Raw genomic sequence first — 21736 nt, 5'->3', positions numbered from 1 at the left:
CTCTACCTCCTACCCTTTGGCTCTCAGGGCTTCCAGCCTGGGTTGTCCACCATTGTTGGCTCTGCTCAGTGGAGAAAGGTGGAAACTCTGGGTCCTGGAAAGGACTGGAGCAAAAAGCCTATCATTATGGCCGGGCCTTTGGATGAAAAACATAAAAACCAGCCAACCACTCACATTGGGAAGGTCAGTCTCCTGATGGAACATTTTTAGCACCTTATAATGCCCAACTGTGTCTGTCTGCCTCCCAGTCTTAAGTTACAAATAGTTTTTTTGTTTGTTTGGTTTTGATTATTTTTAAGGGAGAGGAGTGGATGGGTTCATTGTGGGAAAAATAAGATTTTGAAAAACTTTTGGCATAAGAAGTTTCATAGAGATTAAAACTCTATCACATACTATGCTAAGCATATTCTGGAAGGACTTCTAGTGCCTGTTTACTTTCTTCACAATAAACTCCACCGAGCTGGCTCTGTCTCCTTCTAAGCTCTCTGATGGAGCAGTGATGACTGCGCTGGGTCAGCTCCATGCCCTTTGGGATGCCAAGTTCCACACAGAAACGCTCACTTTCACAGCTCAAGGGTTACTTCAATTAGTACATGGTCAGTTTCCAGTTCTATATACTTGCTTGACAACGTTCTTATAGACATAGATGCTTATTTTTCTTTTTTAAGCATCATTAGTTTTGATGTGTGGATTTTCCTTGGCCTTCAGAATATTTATGAGACTTTGATGGACACAGCAGATGATGATTTTCATGGTTTTTCTTTTTTATGTAAAAGGGAAAGACATTCTCGGTAGTAAAATCAAATTTAGCAGTTTAAACAATAAAATACCAACTCTCTAAAAGAGGGGAAACTAAGAATGTGGAAAGGAGGCCAAATTCCAGGAATGAAAAAGAGGCCGGCAGGGTTAAGGTGAGAAACGCTGGAGGGGAGGCTGTAGCTCAAGTGGTTGTGTGCATACTCAGCAAGCAGGAGGTTCTGGGTTCAATCGCCAGTACTTCCTCTAAGAATGAATAAATAAACCTCATTACCTCCTCATACACACACACACACACAAAGATGGGACATGCTGGAGCAGAAAATGAAATTCATGTTAATGTAGAAAGCTTCATTCCTGAGAGCGTGAAACCTGGGACGTAAGTTTGCAGTTCTCTGTGAGGCCGGGCCGTAGATGCCGGGGGAGAACTCATAGCACTTAGAATCAGCTGGGCGCTTTAAGAATTTTGATGCTGGGCCCCACGCCTCCTACCCCATCCACCAAGATTGGATCGGGTTGGTCTGGAGTGTGGGCGGGGCCTCGGGGTCTTCAAGCACCGCCGCGCCCTCCCCCTTGGTAATTCTAGTGCACCCCAACTGGGAGGTGATACACCCACACCCCTTGTTTATAAATGAGGGCACTGAGCTCAGCGGGAAAAGAGCCCAGGATCACACAGGCTCGAGGCAGCACTCAGACTGGCACCCAAGCCCAGTGCTAGCTTCCTGCCCCCTCTGGCCCTCTGCCCTAGCCCCCGACTCCAAAGGGAACAGATCCAAGCCTCACCGGCTTTCCCTCTCACCCCCCACCCTCACCTGCGCAGGTTGGCGTCACCGTGATGGAGGCCCGGCAGCTGGTGAGCTTGAAAATGGACCCCGTGGAGTGCGGGGCGGTGGGGACGATGAGAAGTGCACATCCATAAAGGAGTGTGCTAACTGCCCCTCCTACAACGAGGTCAGTGTCCTTGCCCTCGGGGAAGTGGCCTCTAAAGGGTGACCAGGGCTGGGCACCGGCTCATCGTGCCCAACAGGAGAAGCTGGGAGTCATGGGGCACAAAGGGCTACCAGCTGGGGTGACCCCGGCCCGCCCTGGCCCAACCCCCAGCACACTGATGTGCAGGGCCCTGTCCTCTGAACCCCTGGTCTGGATCCTGACACTGGTCTGAGCAGGAGCCGCCCTGAGAAAGGAACACTGCCCCAGGCCCTCCTGCGCCGCTCCCAGCAGTGCCTGTGAGTGAGCCCTGCTCCCGTGAGACCTGCTTCCAGCTACTTCCCAGGCCTGGGCCCCAGCCCGTGGTGGCCCCAGCCCATGGTGGACCCAGAACCATAACGAGCTCCTGAGATGTGCTGTGCCATCTCCTAAATTCTTCTAAGGGCGTTATGTCTTCTGATTCTCACAACTGTCAGAAGTTGTCACCATCAAGCCCATTTTACACAAGGGACATTGAGGCTCCTGGAGAAGGACCTGGCCCAGGTGCTAAGTGACAGAGTCAATTCTGTGTGCATGCGCTCCCTGCCCGCTGTCGTCACGGGTGCCTGAACCTCTCTCTGCGGGGCGGAGACTGAGGCCTCCATCTGGGAAGCGCCATGATCGCAGAGCATTATAGACAGAGGAAGGCCTGGACCGTCTGGCCTCTGCCCAGCTCTCTGCCTGCCACCCTGGATGGCCACCCCAGACAGCACTGTGCCTCGGCTCCCGGGAGGGACCCATCATAGTCAGCTCTGGGGAGGGAAGCCCAGCAGACGCCTGACGCACTTCGGACTAAGCCAGAGGTCACTGGGAGGGGGGCCCTAGCCCTCCCTTTTCTGGACGGGCTTCCCGCCTGCTTCTCCTGGCGGCTCCAGGCAGTGAGGTGAGCCAGGCCGGCCCACGTGAGGCATCCTTGTCCCGTGCCTCAGCGTCTCCTGAGGAGCGGTGAGGGCGGAAGGCACCATCTGCCACGTGTGAGAGGACGTCTCTTAGGCAGCTGTGGGAGCCCCCAGCTGTGCCCCTTCAGGAAGAAAGCACGCAGCTGCCCTTCACAGGGACCCGGGCTCTGGCCAGGGCCTGGCCGAAGTCTCCTAAGCAACCACAGATGGGCCCTGTTCCTACAGCTGGTTTCCTGCAGGACTGGGACCTCACTGTTCAGGACGCCCCTCAACCCCGTGTGGCAACCTTCCCAGGAGCCAGGAAACTCAGGCTCCCATCTCTGACCTCATGTCAGCATGTATCCCTGACTGGAAAAGCCTCCAGCCCCGATAAGGTCTAATTTTCCCGAACAGCTATGGAGACGGGCGCCCACAGCCTTCCGTGGTTATCTGATAGTGGCGAGACCATGTTGGGGTGACTGGAGGGCTCACCTTGCACTGGACCCACACACCTCATGTTTCATTCAAATGCCTTCCTCCTTTCCAAGGACACAGAGCTGTTCTCCCCACTCTGTGGCTCCCCAGCAAACTCCTACTCACCCTGCAGGGCCCAGCTCAAATGTCTTTGCACTGAGCAGCCTTCCATGCACTCTCTAGGTCAGAGATCAGGGCATTCCTCTCTCTCTGACAGTAACATTGCTGAGTTGCAGTTGATCCTTCGTGTCTTAAACTGGGAGGCTCTTGGTCTCCTGCATTGCTGTAGCCTAGCCCAGGGACTGGCATGTACCTGGAGGTCTTTGGTGACACTCTGACAAATGGATACTTACCCAAATGAAGAAACAGACATCCACGGGGCACCTGCTGTGCACCAGTCTCATGCCTGGCTACGCGGGGGCTGCAAACAGGATACCTCCTAGTTCTAGCCTCGAATCTGTTTTCCAAACTCTAAATTTATATCCACTAAGACTATTTATTCTGCTCATCTTTGGACCATCTTCAGTTTTTACCTGATCACATTTTTGTTCCTTTTCACAAACCCAAGTAACAGATTTATTCAATTTCTCTTTCCTCTCACCCCGAGCTCCTCACACTCAGCACTGTGCATCACAGGATGCTGAGCAGCGTCCCTGGTTCTACCCGCTGCACACCAGTAGCAATCCTCCACTCAGGGGTAGCAACCAAGAAGTGTCCAGAGGTTTCCAGATGCACCCTAGGGGTTGAAATTGCCCCCAGCTGAGAACCAGAGCTCTAAACTATCTTCCCATGATTCCTTCCAGCCCCGAAGCTGGAATTTCCTTTCCCTTTTCTTCTCTTTCTGGGCTAAATTCCTCTTCCTGTTATAATATCCCCCTGGTCCCAGGGGTGGACTGCTTCCTGCTAATTCTCTGAGTTGATGGGAACCTGCCTTTGACACCGCTAAACATGATAGAGGGAGGTGAAAATAATCAACATCACGTAGGTAATTACAAAAGGGAAATCAGCTCTAGAGATACAAAATCTATGAGCGCAGACGGCTCAGAGTGCTAGCTGAGCCCCTTCCTCCGCCAGGGCCGGCACAGCTCTGGGGCACCCGGTCTGGCCTTGACCCTCCTGCCTGGCTGTCGAGAAGGGAGACCTGTCTTTCGAGAAGGGAGGCTCACAACCATCACTCTCCCCGAGCAATCTGGCTGTCCACAGGCCATAGCAAGACCCCTTCTCCGTGGGTGCATCCAGTCCTGCCCACCAGCATCTCCCTTCTACCTAGAACCCCCCCTCCCCTTTATCTGGAATCACTCTCTACATCCCAGAGGATCTAGCACGACACCCTCCCCTCTGCGTCACCGGCTCTGCCTTTGCTCTGCTTCTGGCTCCTCCTTGGCCTGCAAGGCCTTTCACTCCACAGAGTCTAAGTGCAGCGAGAACTGTCCTGCTCGAGGACAGGAGCTAGAAGCCTGTCATCTCTCTGTCCATCTACCTGCCCACCTGTGTCTGTCTGTCCATCCAGCTGTGCCTTTCCTCAGTCCCCCATCCCTCCTAGTGACCACCCCTCCCTCGCTTTACTCCCTGCAGTCACGTCTGCCCCACCCCCAGCTTTCCTGAAACTAGGAACAGCCAATTCACCACGGACTTGGCTGTTCCTAAGTTCAGGGTCCACCGTTGTCCCCTCTCCCTTGACTGCCCAGGTCCTTCCATCCTCTTGCTGTCCCCGCCCTGGGGACCTCTCCTGCCCTCTCACACTTTCCCCTGTCTCACCAGCTCCTGTCCTCACTGCCTTTCTCCCTCTGCCCACTGCTCAAGTGCTGCTGCTGCTTGGAGCCCTGTCCTGGGCCACCTTCTTTCCTAATTTCCCACCTACTCGCCTGGGGTGTCTCCCCAAGGGGTCAGGTACAGTCTGTGTTTCTAGATGCGTGGACCTCCCGCCTCTCCAGAGCTTCAGCCCCCGTGGTCAACACCACCTGGGCAGAGAGCTGCTACGCACAGCACTTGGCATGCACTGTGCCCTGATGTGACCTGGGCTGAATGCTTGACTGGGGTCATCTCATTTAGATTTATAACCATGCCTCCCAGCAACCTCGTGAATGGTGCCCCGGAGCATTTCCCCAGGGTGGCTCTGGATCATTAATCCCATGTCACAGAGGGGTAAACTGAGGCCCAGGAAAGAAGTGGTTTGCCCCAAAACTCAGGCTTTTTGGCTCTAAAGTTGGCACTTTTACCCACAATGCTCTAGCGTGAGCCTCCAGCAGCTGGGAGAAGATTCTCCTCATTTATTCCAAGAACTTGGGCCACATTTCTTCCTTCTCCTGCCCACAAGTTCACCAAAGCAGTGGGCCCTCTACTCACTGCCCACACCCTCATTCCCAGCGCTGGTACGCTGAGGTCAGGAGAAGTCAGGGGGAGCTGCACCTGTGCGTGGCAGCTCCCAGCTGGGAGGACGGGTCACAGCCACGGCATTTACATGGACAGCAGAGTAAGTTCATCCGTTCTCAGTTCTAAGGCTCAGCTTACTGTAAAAGTTAACACCTCTGAAGTTGGGGTGCAGCATGCAGGCAGCATTGTACTTTAATGGTGATGTCTGTGGGACCCTGATAGCCACAGTGTACCTTCCAGCATCTCGTGTGCCTCATCAAGCCCGGTAACGAGACTCTAAGGTGGGTCATTACCCCCACTTGACAGCTCACGAAGCTGGGGTTCGGAGGATGTGTTGCTCAGGGCCACACAGCTCTCAGCTGCATCAGGGTCAGCAGGGACCAGTGGTTCTTGATCCTCCTGCTCATCCACATTTTGGGGCTCACGGGACATGGCCTGGGTGAAGACAGGCACTGCCAGGAGGGAGGGGAACGGCACTCAGCCTTTGCCGGCCCAGAGACACCAGGTCTAGGGCCTTCCCCCTCCAGCGCTTCATCTCTGACTTCCACATCTCCCCTGATGGCATGTTCGATAGGATCATCTAGACCTCGGTGAGTGGGGCACAGTCCCTGGCAGGTGGGGCTCCAACTGCACCTTTGTGCAGACTTGCAAAGGGCACCTCCTCTGGGCGGGCCAGCCACAGTAAAACAGACCTGCACCCAGACACACATCTGAGCAAGCCGAGCACTGGCTGGATTTGGGCCCCACTCACTCCATCAGCCAGATGCTTCTGGAGAGTGTACAACCTGTTCATCCGTACCTGGGAGCCCACAAAACACAGAAGGCAGGATGGCCTGATGCTAAGCCCCAGAGAGCCACCCCTACCCTGCTGGATGCCCTCCTGCTTCCGTGAAGCTCAGGTCCCCAGAAAGAGTGAGGTGGCACCACTGGGAGTCAACTCTTTGCCCCGTGGAAAGACTCAGCCCCATCCCTCCTGACTGGCGGCCTGGAAGATGACTCACTCCAAGAACCTGCTGCACAGTGACACCCTCGTGGGGTCCTTCAAGATGGACGTGGGAACCACGTGTTGCCAGCCTGGTATGTAGTCGCAAGGCCTGGTCAGCGTGGGTGCACACGGCTCTGGGAGCACGGGGCACGCTGTCCTTCCCACCCTGCCAGCCCCTGGTCTCAGCCTGGCCAGGACCGTGAACTCGGGTGGGGCCACAAGTACACACAGCCATGGGGTGTGCAGGGCAATGGGGTGCCCTGTCTGCACACAAACACATTGACTACCTGCACCCAGTCTGCGGGGTTCACAGGAGCCCCACGAGGTAGGCAGCATCACCCCCTTTTACAGTTGGGGAGCCTGGACCTTAGAGCAGCACCCAGGTTTCCCCAGTCACCCAGTTGGTCGGCGGTGAAGTTAGGCTTTGTGAGTCCCGACAAAGCCCCATGGTTCTCAGCACCAGATGCAGTGACGCTGGGCCCTCAAACACTTCCACTGACCATCCATCAAGGGACCCAGGCCACCTGAGAACAGCCATGTGGGGCTGTGTCTATGGTAACCTGGGGTCAAACCTCCATGGGGTCGGTGAAGGAACTCCGAGGGGTGGCCCAGAGGGCTGGTGACGATGGCTGGGCCAGGCAGATTAAGTGCTGCACATGGCCAGCCCGGGAACCAAGGGCACACAAGCTGGCATTGGGCTCCACCCAAGCCCCTCAAGTGGACTTGTCACTGGGGGTACAGTAAGGACCTCGTTAGCCCTTTGACAGTGACACTACAATGTGTGACTATCACATCTGACCCTCAGCAAACAGTGAGGGAGGCATCAGCGTTCCTCCCCATTCTACAAGAGGTAAATGAGGCCAAGAGAAGTTGTGTCTCGGAGGTGCCGCTAAATTACTAGGTTGAACAAATTGGCGATTCCTTGTGGTTCACCCTAGCAGACACTTGGCTGGTGCACATTATAACTATCATTCAGGCCAGGAAACTGAAGTTCAAAACCCAAGGTTATACACATAAAAATCACAAAACCATAGAACATGGAAACTTCAAGAGACCTTAAAAACACCTAGTCCGATCTCTCTATGAAAGGACAGAAAGAATAAACCCACTCCCTCTTCAAATAGCCTTTACCTTTGAAGGCAGATTTTATGTCCTTCCTGAGTCTCATTCTCCTTTCTTGCCAAATGTCCCCCAGTTCAGCCAGCCATGTGCACACCTGTCCACCTGCCCGTGTATCCACTCATCCACCCACCCGCCTGTCCACATATTAATCCATCTTCTATCCGTTTATTCATCGACCATCCACCCATCGATCCGTCTACATTTTCAGGTGGCCTGGCAGCCCCCCACCCACCTTGTATCCATCTCCCCACCCAGCCGTCTGGCTACCTGTTCCTGTATCCGTGCCACAATCATCTGTTCCAGCAAGATCCTGACGCTCTGGAGCAGCCTAGGCCCCAGCCCCCGCTCCTGAGGCGCCAGTTCCGCCACACCACACCCCCGGGGGCATGACCGGGCCGTGGCTCGGGGAACATGTGTCCTCTGGTCCAGAGGCAGGCGGAGTTGTGGCCCCAGTGCCTCTGGGCCCAACAGCCTGGACTCCACGCACCAACACTGTGCTCCACTGCGGGCTGCGCGGCCGCCCCGAGGGCGGGAGCGGCCCGGGCTCTGGGCCCCGCTCACCGCCGCAGCGCCCCGGCTGCCCCTTGGGTGGGCCGTCCTGCCGGCCCCCTCGCACGTCCCCGCGGGGCCGAGGGGCCACGGGAGGTGTGACGTCGCCGTGGTGGGCAAGGGGGCCGACACCAAGCCGCCCCACGAGGCCAACGAGACCGACGAGGATTGAAACAAGGGCTGAGGCGCCTGTCTCCCCCGGCCCCTGGCGACCTGGCCCGGCCTTTCCAGGGGCACAAGGGGGCGCCCGGGGTGGATCTGGCCCAGAGACTGTGCCCTCCCTCTGTGTCCCTCAGCCACACACTCAGACGGCCCAGCTGTCCCTGGAAGGAGCCAGCGTCAGTGTCCACGGACTCTCCATATGGGACAGAAAGGCCTGAGGCCAGGCGGGCAGGGTTCACAGGGGACAGTCAGGAATGACAGTCATTTGACATCTGGACTTCTGTCTGTGAGAAACTTGGGAAAAAAAGGGGCAGGTTCCCAGATCTGCTGGATCTTGAGTCTACACCCAGGAGATCAAAGCCATTTTGTTTTCTGTGCCAATTTTAAGCAGCTGACAGTGGCTGTTGAGAAATATTCTGGGACCTTGTCTGAACATAGTGGGAGAAAGTGCTGGGATCCAGTGAGTCATGACTTTGGTCGGCCAGGGAGGGAGCATGGTGGCCACGGGTGAGGTTTCTGTGTGGGAGACAAAAGATGTGACACCCAGCTAGGAAAGGGGACAGTGTTACCAGGATGGATCTCCCCCTCTGCAGTTTACAAAGTGCTCATGTGTTTTAACCTGTTTATCACACTCCTGGAAGGGAGCCTTATCCTACTCCTGGGAGGCGGCTGTTATTCCTGTCTTCCAGGTGAGGAAGCTGAGGCTCAGAGAGTTGGGGAGATTTGCCTAGGATCCCATGAGAGACCAGGAACCGTCAACTTGAGCATCTTCAGTCCTAGTGTGGTCCTTCTCAGCCGTCCTTCACATGCTGCACTGGGCCCCAGGGGTGTGCAGATGCTGGGGCAGGAGTCTGGGCGCCCGGTCTGGCCACCACAGTCCTAACTGTATGCGCCGGCAGGAACTTGCTGCTCCCTGAGGGGGTGCCCCCTGAATGCCAGTGGGCCCGGTTCTATGTGAAAATTTACCAAGCAAAGGGGCTGCCCCACACGAACACAGGCCCCATGGCCGACGTGAAGAAGGCTTTCACTGGTGAGAACAAGGACCTGGTTGACCCCTATGTGCAAGTCATCTTTGCTGGCCAGAAGGGATTGGGGCACAGGTAGCAGGAGGCTGGGGCTTGGGGTGACAGGCACCAGGGTGCAGAGGGATGGTCAAGGGGTCCTGGGGACAGACATGAGGCAGAATCAGAAGCCACCAGACTGGACTTCGATCACCTTGGTGCGTTCACCTCTGGAAGTGAGGAGATATGAGCGGAGCTCCAGCTCAGAGGGGCTGGGGGCCAGGCCAGTCTGGGCCTTAGGGATTCCTCCCTCTCCCCAGGTCACAGAGACCAAGAGCTGAACGGGGGGACACTGTGAGGGAGGAGTGTTTGAGAGGCTGGTCGGGGGGGAAGAGAGAGGAGAGGAGCATGCACACACACATACACACGGGCACAGCCGCCACGTGCCACACATAACACATATGTACCCACTCACCCGCAGACACACGTGCTCACACACATGCAAACTCTCACCCCCTCCCACCAGGGCAGGACCTCAGTGCAGAAGAGCAGCTATGAGCCACTGTGGAATGAGCGGCTGGTCTTTACAGACCTGTCCCCCAACTCTGCAAGTGTACGAAAGTACAGATCCGGGACTCGGACAAGGTCAACGACGTGCCCATAGGTGCCCACTTCACTGACCTGCTCAAGGTTTCCAATGACGGAGACAAAGCTGAGTAGCAGAAGGCCGGGGGGTGGGGGTGGGGCTTAAGGGGTGGAGTCAGTGAGACTCCCACACACGCCCCCACCATCCCGCAACTCTGCTGGAGGCTCGAGCGGCAGTGGGCTTGCTCAGGGCTTTTACCAGCAGCCTCTGCTTCAGGGGAAGGGTGGAAACTCATGACTCAGCTCTGCACAGAGCTGCCTGGGCCTGTCTGAGCCAGGCTGCCTGGATTCGAAGCCCAGCTGCTCTGACAGTTAGAAGCTGTGTGAACTTTGTATGTTTTCGCATCTGTAAAATGATGAAATAATGACAATTATCTATGTGTGCATATGTACATGCACATCACATACACATGCGTACTGCCCCCCTAGAAACTACCTGCAGAGTTGTGGGGACTTGGAAAGACCCACCGCTCCTAGGACCTGGGCACTGAGATGGGTAAGGGATACAGAGCAAGGGAGGAATCCATCCTGTCCTCACAGTGCTCACTGGGGATGAGGGAGATGGATGCGCAAAACCTGAGGCACGAGGCACAAAAGACCACACAGATTGTACGATTCTGTTTACATGAAATATCCAGAATAAGCAAATCCATAGAGACAGCAAATTGACTCATGGTTTCCCAGGGGTGGGGGGAGGGGAGTGAGGATGACCTGCTGAAAGCTACGGGGTTTGTTTTGAGGGGGATGGAAATGTCCTGGATGGTTGCACAACTTAGTGAACACACTAAAAAACACTGAAATATATACTTAAAATGGTGAATTTTACGTTACATGAAGTATATCTCAAATTTTAAAATGCTGTAATTTTTTTATAAACTAGGCAGAACAAAACCAAACAAAAGACATAAAGCAGAATTGGATCCAAGTTTCACATGAGCCATGACAAATCCCAACAGGAGAAGAATAGTTGGGACTAGGAAACGGGAGGGCTTCGTGGGGGAAGAGCGTTTAACAGGCAGAGGCAGAGAGGAAGGACCTTTGGAGAGGAGGGGAGGGGTCTGCGGAAGCAGGTGAGACTGTGGTGGCACACAGCCGTCCTTTAAGTGGCTTTTGATGGCCCGGGAGCAGGCACCAGGCAACGGGCAGCACGACTTCGCTGCACAGACGTGGATGTGGGTGTACGTGGGTGCCACCGCTGGCTCAGGCCCCACAGGGAATAAGGTGACACAAGACAGTGCCCCATGCGTGTGAGAAAGCCACCCCGTCACCGCGCACAGCAGACACGAGCTCTCTCCGCAGCCCCTTGAGAGCCTCAAGCTGCCCCCCAGGCCCTCTCTGGCCTCGGGTGACTCCCTGAGCCAGGCATGAGGTCCTCAGCTCTGCAACCAGGATGTGCAGGCTGGGAGCCCCCCAAAGAGGTCCCCCCACCCCGAGCAAGCCCCTCCACCCTCTGCCCCCGCCCTCAGGCATGCTGCCCACGCCGGGCCCTCCTGGGTGAGAGTGTGCAGCTCCATATGCAACCACATGCTGCCCGAAGAGCACCAGGACGGGAAAGAGGGCCTGGGGGAGGCCGTGTCCTTTCTCACCCACCTCATGCGGGGCCCGGGGGTGGAAGTCCTGGATACCTCCAACCTTGAGCTCACCGGCCCCTCGGAGGTACAGGGGGAGCAGGCCACGCCTGTCTCAGAGGTGAGGCCCCTGCTGGGGGGGTTGGGGGTGCTGTGCTGTCCTCTGGAGCCCCCTGCTCAGTCCCCTTCCTGCCCCAGCAGCCTGGGACTGGGCTCAGCCTGTGGCCACCCTGCCTGCCTCGGGGACTGGAGCCCAGGATGAGACCTCCCTGCCCAGGAAGCAGTGTCCCCTTCCACTGCCTGCGACTGCTCTGCCTGGAGGTCCTGAGGTGGAGCCCTGCCTCTGCCCTGTTCCTGGCGGTGGCTGTCCTCGTGTTGGACAGAGCAGCCTTTCCCCCAGGGACATCCAGGCTGGGAGGCAAAAGGAGTTGGACCTTCAGTGTCCGGGCTCCCAGCTCCACAGCTGGGTAGCATATCCCCCACCATTAGCCACCAGGGCCTGTCTGTGAGATGGGAGGAGGAGGCCTGGCCCCAGGCCCAACATCCCGGCTAAGTTATCAGGATGCTTTGAACCACCTTCTCCACAGAGCTGCATGTGGAAGGTGGGAGAATTCTTTCTATTTGGAGCCTTTCTGGAGGCCTCAATGATCGATTGGGAAAATGGAGACAAGCCCATCACCTGTGAGGTCACCATAGGTGAGAGCTGGGCTCACAGAGGGGTCTTCAGGCCTGGGGGCTGTGCTGGGTGGTCACTGCCAGGCCCCGCGCCGCAGCCCTGTGGGGAGGGGAACTTTGACCACTCCCCTCGCTTGTCCTCAGGGGCCCACACAGCACACAGCGTCTGTCCCTGAGTGCACACACGCCCCACCGGGCGCACCTTAGCTCCGCCTAGGGCTAGGCTGTGTGAGGAGCACAGGCAGGAAAGAAGCCCCCTGCAGAAGGGAGCGAGGCCTTGCCGGGTGGGCGAGGAGAGGGTGGGAGTCCGGGGCACTTCCCAGGCGGGACCTTGAGTTCAGCGGTCATCGGGGCCCCAGGGAGGTCTCTTTCTCTGGCTAGTGCTCTGTCCTGTCTGTGCTGGCTGTGACCCCAGCACCTTCCCCTTTCCCTGACTTTCCCTCTTCCCTTCCACAAAGCTTGGGACTGGAGGGCAGGGGTGGGGACCCTAGGTACTCGCAAGCCTTCCTCTGCCTCCAGGCAACTATGGGAATGAAGCTGATGGCCTGTCACGCCCTCAGCGGCCTTGGCCTTGGAAGGATCCAGGGGACAAGAAAGAGGTTGGTCTGATCCAGAACAACAGTGATGACAAGACTGACGAGGCTGGGGACTTAGCCTCCGTCTCCTCCACCCCACCCATGCGGACCCAGACCACCGACAGGTGAGCCAGTGGGACAGAGGGTGCTGGGGGGCCCTGCCTGCTGCCCCCATCCTCTCATGGCCCACTCCCCTTGCCACCTCCCTGGGCTCCCAGGCCTCAACCTCCCACCTGCTCCCCACCCCCCAGGAACTACTTCCACCTGCCGTACTTGGAGTGCAAGCCCTTCATCTGCATCAAAAGCTGATGGCCAGACCAGTGCCACTGCCACTGCCTCTGCAGAGCCAGCATCGTGGACACATCGCAGACAAGCTGGTCGTGGCCAGGCCGGGGATGGAGGGGAAAGCTGGGGAGGGGAATGCTTCGGATGGCCTCCCTCAGCCTGGAAGTTTCCCTCGCAACACAAGAGGCCTGTCTGCCCAGCAGCTTGCTGTCGGGTGGGTGAAGTTCTGCAGGAACGGCCTCAGCAGGAGTTTCTGTCCCCACCCAAGTCCTAAGAGAAGAGGGCCTGAGGGCCACCCAGCCCCTGTGATCCCTGGAGGCGGCTGGCCAATCCCTCTGTCTCTGGCCTGCACACCTTCCACTGCTCACATCTAGACCTGAGTCCCGCCCAGCCCCTGTGAGTCCACCAGACCATAGACTCAGGCCAGAAGTGGCTTCTTCCTTCAGGAACTGAAGACCCGTGAACATGAAGGCCTCCAGGCTCTGAAAACAGAGAAACTGGTGGTTTCCCTATGACGATGGGACACTCCAGGGACAGTGCTCATGGGAGGTCCTAGGGCGCTAGCCCCTTGTCCCCGTGATGAACGGGGTAAGACATCTGGGGGAGCTGATGGAGGCTGGGGCTCACACTCCTGGTTCACAGGAAGAGGGCCTGGATGATGATCAAAACGGACAAGTCCTACCCTGAGCGACAGCGGGGCATCCTGGAGGAGCCGAGCTGTGGCTGCTGGTGAGCCACAGGGCTGCTGAACGGGCCGGGGGTGGCGCGGCATGCAGAAGAGGGGACTGGCAGAGAAGGAGGCATTTGCAGGCCTCCTGCTGGCAGGTGGGCTCTGCTAAGCCCTGTTCCCGGCTTTCTGTCCCAGCCATTTCCTCTCCCTGGCTGACAAGCACCAGGGCTCCTCGTCCCACACCAGGCTAGACGGACAGTGCCTCAAGTCCCGCGTGCGGGAGCTGGTGCGGATGCAGCTGGACCACATGTGGGACAGGGCAGGGTCTGGAGGTGGAAAGGGAACTCAAGGTGGGGGGACATCTGCTCTGAAGTCACAGCCCCTAGGGCCAGCCTCCATCACAAGTCATGGACTAAACCCAACATACACCCCATGACCCCGCAGGAGAGTATGGGGCAACAGGCAAAGACCCTGCAGGCACAGGTGAAGCGGCACACAGTGTGGGACAAGCTGAGGCTAAGCCAGAACTTCCTGCAGAAGCTGCGCTTCCTGGCAGACAAGGTGTGCCCCCCGAAGGCATGCACAGAGGGGATGCCAGCCCCAAACCCCAGTGACCCGAGGCAGAATTGGGGCTGCACAGGAGGCATTGAGCCAGACCACCCAGGAGGCCCCTCCTGCTCTGACAGCCGCTAGGGGACGGGGGTGACCAAGCCTTTCACCCTGTTGGGTGTTCTTCCCCCTGGATCCGTGGGAGGAGAAGGAAACCCCAGCATCAGGGGTCCTTCCCTCCGTGGGTCCAGGGCTGGCCAAGGGGCAGGACCTCTCCCTTACGGGCCCCCACCTGCCCACTGCAGGCCCTCACAGCATCCCCGATGTCTTCATATGAATGATGAGCGACGACAAGAACATGGCCTCAGCCTGGTGCCCCCCCAGGACCTGCTCTTCTCCATCGTGTGGGAGGAGCTGGGTGATGACCACACCAGATCAAGGCACTCTTCCTCAAGATGCCAGAAGGGAAGCGAGATTAGAGGGTGGTGGGGTCTGGGCTTTGTTCAACGGGTCAGTCTCCCCTTGGAGGGAGCAGCGTGCCCACCCCGGGTCTGGCTGGCCTAAGCTGATGGGGTGCTCAGAGAAGAGGTGGAGAGAGCAGAAATGACAGTGGGTCCCATCCCACCCATCCTCCTTGGCACTCTGTTCCCAAACCCACAGCCCAGTGGAATGGCTGCGAAGGGACAGAGGCCCTCTGACCACGGCCTGCTGCAGCCCCCTGCCCCTTCCTCACCCCACAGGCTCCAGCAGCTGACCCTGTGCCCACCCCCAGCTGCCTGGGAAGTGGGGCTTCGGCACGGTGGGCTGGGCAGTGCAAGCCAGGCTGGAGCCCTGCCTGCAGCTGGGCCACAGCAGGCAGCGCAGGGACTTCCTGTGGGGCCTGCACTGCGGCTTCGAGGGAGTCCAGTCGGCCCTAGGTTTGGGCCTGCACTCCCTCCTGCCCAGGAGCCTGGTCTGCACCAGTGAGTGAGCCAGGTTGCGGCCAGGCCCAGGGAAGCCCCTGGCTCCAGCCCTCACCCTGGGAGAGCGCTAGGGCCACCTGTTCCCAGCCTCCCGGCCTGTGCTCCCCACAGAGAAGCAGGCCTCCAGCCCCTTGCCTGCAGGTACCAGGCTCGGAGCCTCTGCCCAGCTGACTGCAGTGGCCTCTCAGACTCTTCACCTGAGTCTTTTTATCGACCAGAGTCAGTGCATGGAAGTGAGGGCTGGGGGAGGAGGGAGCGGCACTGGCTTTGCGGGCACTGGGGGAGGCCTGTGAGCTTCTAGGGCCTGGGGAAACAGATCAACCAGCACCCTAGACCCTCAGAGGGAAGCCTGGCAGATACCTGGGGACCCGGGCCACATGGTGGAGGCTTTAATGCACTTACATTCTGCATGGAGGACAGGGAAGACCTGGCAGGGGCTGAGGGAACAGGGTCAGGAGCAGACCTCACATCAACCTTCATTTTAAGATTCCCAGAAGAGTCAGGGAATATGTCCCTCCCGCCCCCAAGTCCCCTGGAAACCACAGTGGCTAGGGGTGACTCCTGCTCGGGTATCTGCCCACCCACCACCATTGATTACCCATTCCCCCCGCCCTGAGCTACAGGTGCTGAATGAGACCCTGTGCCCCACCTGGGACCAGGTGCTGGTGTTCGACACCCTTGAGTGCTATGGGGAAGCTCGAATTCCTGGACAACCCCCCCAATCGTTGTCATTGAATTCTATGGCCAGGACACTGGTGTAGGTGGGCTTCGGCACCAGGGACCACTCCAACGTCCCCTCACTACAACCGCACTGGTGGCCCCCTCCCCCGCTCTCCCCTGAGTCCCTCGGCCAGGTGCTTGCTGGGAAGCTGGAAGGTTGGGCAGCCCCTCCAGGACACCTCAGGTGTCCCCTGGCCTGTCACTTCAGTCTGACTCCTTCCTGATGCTCAGGGACTCTGGGGCCTCAGTGAGGAGATGGGCCAGGGCATCCTGCCTCCCAGCACAGGCAGCCCAAACTCAGGCCCAGAATCTTCAAGAGATGTGTCAGTAAGGCCTGCTGTCCCCTGCCTCCCCCAACCCAGGGACTCCCCGGCCCCTGCCCACACCTACCACAGTCAGCTGCCCAGCTTTCCACAGGAGCGCTGGAGTGGGGGAGTGGAGGACTGGGGTGCCCCGAGTGAGCTCTGGACTAGAGGCAGGCGCACCCGTTTCTAGTCTGAGTACTGCATTTGCCGTTCACTACCTACCTGGCCTGAGCTAGCCTGAGACTTGGTTTCCCCATCTGTAAAATGGGATGATCACCCCTGCAGCTACATGATGCTGTCGGGGACTGAATGTGATCCAGGATGTCAACATGCTTGGTAAATTCAAGCGCTGAGAGGCTACCCTGGCTGTTTGTCGTGTCAGGGCAAAGCCGACTACATGGTCCGGAACTTTGCCAAGCCCGTGGTGAAGCTGGCCAGTGAGGCATACTGCCCACCCTGCTTCCCGCCCCCGCTGGAGTCCTACCAGATCTACCAGGGCAGCGCCACTGCAGGGGACCTGCTGGCCACCTTCGAGCTCTGGCAGGTGGGGCTGCAGGGAAGAGGGGACTGAGTGGGGGCCAGTCTCCTCCCCATCCTGCTGTGAGGCCCATTGTGATGGAAGCTGAGGATGTGGTTCTTGGGAACCCAGGCTGTTCAGCTTTCCCTGTCTCCCCAGGTCACGTGGCAGATAACTCATGAGGAGAGGGAGCTCTCCCCAGGCTAGGACACTATGTCCCCCATTTCCCAGATTGGACCAGCAGGGAAGGCCGACCTGCTGCCCATCAATGGTCCAGTGGACGTGGACCGAGGTCCCATCATGCCTGTGCCCATTGACATCTGGCCCATGCTCAGCAAGTACCAGACGAGGTGTGTGAGGACTGCACACCTTGCCCGTCCTTGCCTGCAACAGGCCCTGATGTGCTCAGCTTCCTGGCCCCCTCGCTTTCTCCCTATCAAGGGTCTGTGCACATATTATATGGTTGGCATCAGACTCCAGTGGTCTTCGGCAACCTCAGGCCATGCCTCATTTTCCAGATAAGGGTGATGAAGGCCAAGGAGGGGAAGTGACTGGCCTCAGGTCACACCAAGGAGCCGGCAGCAGACCCAGACTGCTGCCCATCCAGTGCCTGCCCCTTCTGCACTGTCACACTGCTGCCATCCAGGACCTATCCCAGCCCTCCATCTGCCCCCAACACCCACCCTCACCCTGAAGCCCCTTCAGGACACCCGCCCCTCGTCAGCTGTCGGCACCCGGCCCCCTCCCACGCACTGCCCACCCAGGGGCCAAGTCCTCCTCAGGTGGCCTGGCACCCACAGCTGGTGCCCTTGACTGAGGGGCTCTCCTCTTCCCCCACCTCCCTCCAACTCACGCAAGTGCTGTTCTGGGGCCTGTGGGACCTCAAGAACATGAACCTGGCCCAGGTGGACCGGCCACGGTGGACATCGAGTGTGCGGGGAAGGGGGTGCCGTCGTCCCTGATCCACAATTACAAGAAGAACCCCAACTTCAGCACCCTCGTCAAGTGGTCTGAAGTGGTAGATCTGGGCCCCGGGGTTGCTGGGCAGAGCTGGGTGCAGCTGGGCAGCTGGGCAGGGCCGGGTGCCTCTGGCCCTTCTCTGGGCCCAGGCCGCTCCGGCCCCCACCCCCAGGACCTCCCGGAGAATGAGCCCCTGCAGCCGCCCTCGGACATCCGCGTGGCGGCTGCCGGGCCTTGGCCGCTGCACCCTGGGGGGCTCCCAGACGTCAGCTCCCTGCTGCGCTTCCTCTCCCGGCCCCCAGACCGCTGGCCCCCAACTGGAATAGCGCAGGGACGGCCGTGCCCCAAGGCCCACAGATGGTGCTCCAAGGGTTTCTTCCTTGGGCTCATCCCCTATTCAGTCAGGGAGGCCAGGAGGGAGGACCCACCCAGGGGCCAAGGAAGGCTGCCCCGGGCTGCCCCTCACTCTCGAGCCAGAAAGGGCCAGGGCCGGAGTCCTTAGAATGCCCGAGGGCAGATGGCTTCCTCTGCCAGGTCTTGGAGAAGACCCAGGCCCCCTCCCAGCCTCCACTGTGTCACTCACCACAGCCCACCTTCCTCTCTGGCCACCTCGTCCTCTGTCTGTGCCCATCTTTTCTCCCTCAGCTGTCGCCTCCCTCCCTCTCCCCTCAGAAAGCTCCAGAATCATATTTAACCTCCGGTCATTTCATCCACCCCGACTCTCAACATTACTCCTGCTCTTCCCTGTCTGTCTGTCCATCTCTCTGTCCAGGCAGACTCCCCGGGGCTGCCCTGTGCTGTACAATGTGGGGGGGTCCTCCTCCCACCCCGCAGGGGAGGTCGTGGTGAACATGGAGCCAGAGGTGCCCGTCAAGAAGCTGGAGACCATGGTGAAGCTGCACGCAGTGAGGTGCCTGGGGTCAGTCCCACGCTGGCTGTGGATGTGCACCTGCATGTGACACTTTACCAGAGCCAGGCCAGTCCACCTGTGAGACAGTACATTAAGTCACTTCCCCTTCAGCATGTGATGGGACAGGGCCTCCCCTGACTGCATGTGCACAGAGCCCTGTCCTAGACTGTCCTGGGAGGGAGGACCCAATTCTGCGTGTGTGTGTGTGCGTGCGTGCATCTGGGGACACATGCCTGAACGCATGGTACGCATGTGTGAGAGGCAGGGAGAACAGTGACCATGTGAAGTCATAGCCTGCAATTACTTTTATTCCAACAAACACCATAAGCACTGGATTCCTTGTGTGAATACCAGTGTTCTTTCCAGAGGGTCCCTGGGTTCCTTCCCAGCCATTCACAAAAGACCCTCCCCATGCCTGGCTTGGGGACGAATTTCCAGGTGGAAGCTCCTTATTCGTCCTTTGGGACTAGGGCTGTTTAATCCGCCAGAGGGAGACCTGGGGATTCAGGTGTGGAGGTGGCCTCTGCCAAGGAGGGCAGGATGGAGGCTGGCCTGGAACAGGCCATCCTGAATCCTGACAGTGTGGAGGAAAGAGTTTGGGCCTTCCCCCAGCACCCCATCACTTGCTCTGTACCCCATTCCTCACATCGTGTGCTTCATGCAGCCTGGGGTGCCCCCTAGCTTCTGAAGCCTGAGCTGGGTCTGAAAGGACCTTCCCTTACCCCCATCATCCTGGTCCCCAGAGAGTCCAAGCTGAGTTAGTGCGGGTGTGGCTCTGGGGAAAGGGGAGCAGCTGAGGCCCAGGCCTGGCCCACAGGCCCGGGTGGCACGGCTAGGGCTCTGGGGCTGCACCTGGAGATCCCATGCACCCCTCAGCTCCCAGCCTCCTGACCTCCCTCTGAGGGTGTCCAGGCCATCAGCGAACAGAGGACGACACTGGCCCGAGCTTCCCCATCATCCCACAGGCCCTGGGCTCCTGTGGGGCCGTGTCACCAGGATCCTCTTCAGCTGTGTCACTGAGCGTCCACTTCCCTGTTGAGGCACTTGCACCCCTCCATAGCCAACATCACCGAGCGCCGGCCACGTGCCTCGCCAGCCTCCCCTTCTGACTCGGCCTGCGCACTGCAGGGATCCCCTGGCCATGCGCAGCCATCCCGGGGCCCAGCACCCCCATTTAGACTCGGTGGAGCCCTGAAACTGGTCACTTCTGAAAGCCCCCGTGATTCTAATGTGCAGCCAGGGTTGCCAGCCACCGCCCTGGAAGGTCTGAGGAAACATCTGCGAGGCAGAGCCTTCACGGCCTCAGAACTGGCTGTGTGAGCAGAGGCGCTCGCAGCGCACAGGGAGCGGCCCTGCGTCAGCTCCCTCTCCTCCTCCCTCCCTGGCTGGGCCGCTGCCTCCACGTCCAGCCCCGTGGCTAAGGCCTGTCCCTGTCTCCTTGCTTCCCCCCTGCAGACTTCTGATGCGGCCATCACGGTGGACGTGGTGAGTGTGGGGACCACAGGGTGTTCTGGGGAGAGAAGACCCTACACCATGCAAGGTATCAGGCCAAGGGGAGCAGCTTCAGGGACTGAGACACCCCCAGCCCCTGGCACTCCGGCCAGCACGCAGGCCCGGAGAGGCAGCTGGAGAGAGCTGCTTGGGGAGCAGGGCCCCCGGATGCTGGTTCTGCCTCGGCTGGTGGTTCATGCTGGCAGGTCATGACCCTCTGTGGGCCGTGGCATCCATTTCCACAAATCAAGGCCCTGCCCCTTTGACATTGGGGGCCCCCCAGAGCCTCCTGGAGCCCAGGGCTTCCAGGGAGCAGATGGTCAGAATGGAAGGGGGACTCCCAGATGGTCCAGGGCTCTGGGAATGACCAGGGTGCGGGGATGTATGCAGGACTCCGGACTTGGCCAGCCCTTCAGGCTGATGAAAATGAGAAGAAGGAGAAGGAGAAGGGCATCTCAGAAGAGACGGAGGAGGAGGAGCCGGGTGAGAGCATGCAGGACTGGCGGTCCACGTGCTTCACCGCCATCGACACCATGAAGGAGCTGAGGCCTCGGGCAGGGGTTGGGGCCCGAGGAGGGACTAGGCTGGAAGAGGTGACCCCAACTCCCCATCAGACCCTCCAGTCCAGCTTCTTTCCTGCCCCCTACTCCGTCAACATGAGCTTGGAGCAGCCTGTAAGACTTTTTGAGCTTCATCATTAACGATTGGTTTTCATGGATTCTGCTTTTTGAAGATCTGATTGTTTAACAAATTCATCGTGGCTGCTAAGACTTGTATATCTTGCAGATATTTTTACTAAATTAAATGAGGTTAATCTGTCAATGCAAGGGAAAAATGTGACAGTTTTTACAGTATTTGATAAAATGTCATCAAAAGAAAACTTTGTTTTCCTACACTCAGTGACTTGACTGAAATTAATCCTATGGTTGATGGAAATACTTTCAGGGCCACTGTGCAGCACCGCAGGGATTTGCATTCTACTCTGTTAATATTTTCCTGTAACAAAAGGTAATAATGCTTGGGTTAGAAATTTATTTACAATAACCTAACCCAACCTCATTAGTGTCATGGGACTATGAGAGCCTGATTGATTTAACATCTGATTCCCAGGTGAAGCAAAATTTCACTGAACTTTCATGAAATGATTTTTGGAGCAGCCTGAGTCAGGAGTAGACAAGCGCTGCAATGCTTGCAGGTTGTGTACTGCTTCGTTTACTACCATGCACCTGTGTGAAGCAGGATTTTCCTATTATGCTGAAAAAAAAAAAAACAACTAGATGTGGATCTGACTTAGCAACACCACACCTAACATTAAGCAGATATGTGATAAAAAGACACAAAAGCACTGTTCTCATTAAAATCGGGGGGTTCTGCGTGCCTCTTGATAACCAAATATAAGATGCAAATTTAAAATGATTTACTTCAAAAAAAAGGAAGCTAGTGCATTTATTTTTCATGAGTGAAAGCATATGTTGTGGTATATTACTTTGCAGCTTTTGGTATCTGAGGCTGACTCACCAATGCGGTGGGTAATTCAGTACAGCAGGAACATGGGGAGGCAATCATTTATTTCAAAGAACATTAAGGTAGAAACACCACATGACTGGGCTTCAAGATGCTCACATTCACTTGTCACAC

General features: G+C 57.8%; 1 pseudogene; it reads left to right on the top strand.

Moving 5' to 3' along the window:
* Window positions 1-20799, top strand: part of LOC141574141 (otoferlin-like) — a 28068-nt pseudogene extending 7269 nt beyond the window's left edge.
* Window positions 20800-21736: the final 937 nt, after the last annotated feature.

The sequence above is a fragment of the Camelus bactrianus genome, chromosome 20 (assembly GCF_048773025.1).
Source record: "Camelus bactrianus isolate YW-2024 breed Bactrian camel chromosome 20, ASM4877302v1, whole genome shotgun sequence".
Classification (NCBI taxonomy): domain Eukaryota; kingdom Metazoa; phylum Chordata; class Mammalia; order Artiodactyla; family Camelidae; genus Camelus; species Camelus bactrianus.
Note: the sequence above shows the minus strand (reverse complement) of the source record. Positions and strands in the feature narration are given on the sequence as shown.